The following is a 3,425-nucleotide window of genomic DNA, read 5'->3' on the forward strand; positions in this document are numbered from 1 at the left end:
CTTTATTTTTATTTTACCCTTTCATATCAGAGAAGACACCAATGAAATAAATAGCATTAATGAGTCACTTTTATTTAATGTCCCAGTAAGCGATGAAGCTTTTCCTGCCTTGACATGTCAGAACAGCTGCTATGAAAAGGCTGTTTGTGTTTAGATGCACATTTATTAATACACATTTTCAGTTCATACATGGAATGAAGATCAGCCAAAGCATCAGATCCATATGGAGCAACAAAGAAACTGTGACCTTTCTCATGTCAGAGAAACTAAACTGGACAGGACAGTTAGTGCCACCTGCTGCTTGTCTCAAGGAAACAGCTGGTGTCAACACGAAGGCAAAGAAAAAGGTTTTAATGAGCTCATTTCTTTCATTTCTCAATAGATGAGATACATTTATAAATCATAAATTAACTGCAAGGCTTTGAAATTTCACATATTTACAGATCCTAAGTCACAAGTAATTTTTGCATTTGTATAAATGTACAACCTGGTTTTGCTTGTTCACAGGCTGCAGTGCAGGAGGGGCACAGTAAGTGTTGGTTTTTGATCACTGTGGGGTGCACACAGCTGGTATTTTTGAATCTACTCAAGCATGAGCGACATTGCTTTTTGTCTCCTACATGGCAGCAGGTGCTTTGACACCTCTGAATGTGAGTGGGGCAGGTTTGAGGGGATCCGTCAGGCAGCAGGTTTACACCCGCGTCCGGGAGCAGCCCTCGGGCCACATTTGCACCCTTCTCACAAACAGAGTCACTGAGGGCTTCCACTACAAACTACTGCAAACACCCTACCCCCACTCCTCCAAAGAACAAAAAACTCAAAGTCAAGTGTCATTGCAATGTGTCGCTTCCTGTTATCCTGATCTGAGAAGGTGTCGGTTGCTAGTAACTAACTAAAGTTGCTGTTTTGCTAAATTATAATTGCAAAGATGCTCGGCTCGGACCCCAGAGATTTTACCTACAGGAAAAATCACCAACATAAACTATTGATTAATCATGTTTTGTTAATTGGGGTACTATTTACTAAATGTTTATCAAAAAAGGCTAATTTGCATCATATAATATGGACTGATCTTGGATAAACATGCAGCGAACCAACAGAGACTCATAGTCCATAACCAGGAATAGTCCTAACCTTTGTGCTGTTTGTGCTTCCAGCTTACATCATGACGTTGTATTTACACTAATATTCTGATGGATTTGAATACTGCACCTTTCATAAGTAGGCCCAGACTACTTCACCCACCAGGGAGTCAAATTTGTTCACGGTGCCCCAAATTAACACTTTATATTGTAAAATGAACAATATGTGTTTGATTAATAGTCTATATTTGCCTTATCTGACTTAAAAGCTCCCTCTTATCTCATCACCACCACCATCACACTGGGATTCCCCTGGAAATGTCTCAGAGTAAGCCTACTGAACCTCTTCAGTAGAGGCACTTCATGTTTCTAACAAGTTTTATGAAGCCTGTGTCGCCTCAGGTCTGACCTCGCTAGAAAAATTTGGACTTTCAGGCACAATATCCCATTGCCTGTTAGTATCACATTAGCAACTCTTTGCTACATTCAGAACGTACTCTACACCCAGCTGGTAAACACTAATATGCATTCATAATCAACTGACAGTTCATACTACATACTACAGTTGTAGGTGAAGACACTGGTTTCTCTTTAAGACATTCTGTTCAGCCTGTAGTAGTGTCAGATTTTATACACAGGTTGTTTTCATGTAAGATCTAAACCTGGAAGGTAACAAGTATCGTACGACTTCCAGGACTCTGATTATAAATATCAAAAACCATACCTGATTTAAATTTGATATCTCCCTTTCCAGGTTGGCTCCTTGTGCATCTCTTGACCACTTTCATTTTAGCTGCACTCGTGGGCTTCAAACTTGCGCAGCATGGAAACATGGGTTTCTTTTGCAAACTGACCCAGTTCAGTGTGGAGGAGCATCACTGGTAATGAGACTGAGATCTCTGGCTTGAATCCTGAAAACTAAAAAGTCTGCAGTGGCCAGAAGGAAGCAGAACAAGTCAGAAGCATGACTGGGAGCATATAGGGAGAGATGATCAGTGTGAGATTCTACTACTGTATGATCCTGAAGCACCTACAGCAGAACGCTGTGAATTTTATGGTCCTCCAATAATAATAATGTAAGATAAATGTGAAATCATTAAAGCAGTAGATTAGTGAAAGCATTACATTCCTTCACACGAAGCAACAAAACACAGAAACACAGCATGTTTCCTGTGTCAACAGCAGGTACCTATTATCCATTATATAATCATACAGTATGATTGTCACCAGATTGGTTCATATTTTTTCTACAGACACAGGAAGACGCTCCTGGTTTTGAATGCAAAACCCAATCAAATCTGTGTTTCCTCCCTTGAGATGCTCTGGCAGGCCTTTATTGCTTCTCTGTCTGCTTGTTTGAAGGTATTGTTCTTAATCAAGGGAGAAATTCTCCAATCATCCCCTTTAGCTGTCTTCTGTGCTCTTTCGCACCTTTTGGAGTTGCTGAGTTAGCCTGTTCAGAATCAGAGTCAGAAATATTTTGTTAATCCCAGAGGAAACAGCATGGTCACAGTTGTTCCACAACAGTAAGAAGAGTAAGAAATATTATTTGCAATAGTGATAAGTTAAAGTATCAATATTATATATAATACATTATACTATAGAATAGCTTTAATGTCTCTAATGTCTCTAAATCTCTGCCTAAATAAATAAATAAATCTGGGTAAATTCCCAGATGATTCCAGATGACCCCCCTTACCCCCCTGGAAATTACACCCCTGGCATTGATACTCCAATCAATACTCTAAAATCAAGTTCAATATATAGCCCACTGAATTTTGTAAATAATTAATTTTTGGGGTAAATTAAAAAATACAAATCAAACACACACTATGAAATTTGTGTGCTGTAACATCTACTAAAAAAAATCTCTCTTTTGATCTAACAAATTATTGTAGAAATAACTGTAGAATGAGTAATCACAGTGATTTAGTGGTCATTAAATTGTGTTCAGAATTTAAAAATACTGATTTATATTTATATTTATCCGGTCTACATAAGCTGCCTTTCTAAGTTAAAAGTATTGGTATTGTTATTGCCAATACTAGCCCTGTAGTTACTTGGTATTGGATCGATTCTAACCTCTGCAGTATCGCACAGCACTACCGACTGCTCTCCCAGCTTTAATGAAACTTTGAAGTGTATCATAAACAGGAAAATGATATTAGCCTTCAGAATAAAAGTTGTGCCTAACTCCTGCACCTAACAAATTTCCAACAGGTGCGACTTTTACTTTGAAGGACAACTTTAATGGTTTCTCGTTTGCGGGCACTCTTCACAGTTTCCCTCAGGGAGAAGCGAGTCCCTCTTTACTCACAAAATATGAACTCAAAGTTCACCACC

This window comes from Aulonocara sp. 'chitande type north' Nkhata Bay, linkage group LG16 (genome assembly GCF_057382095.1).
Source record: "Aulonocara sp. 'chitande type north' Nkhata Bay isolate Kocher_YH1m ecotype deep benthic linkage group LG16, A_spYH_male_GT1.1, whole genome shotgun sequence".
NCBI classification, from domain to species: Eukaryota; Metazoa; Chordata; class Actinopteri; order Cichliformes; family Cichlidae; genus Aulonocara; species Aulonocara sp. 'chitande type north' Nkhata Bay.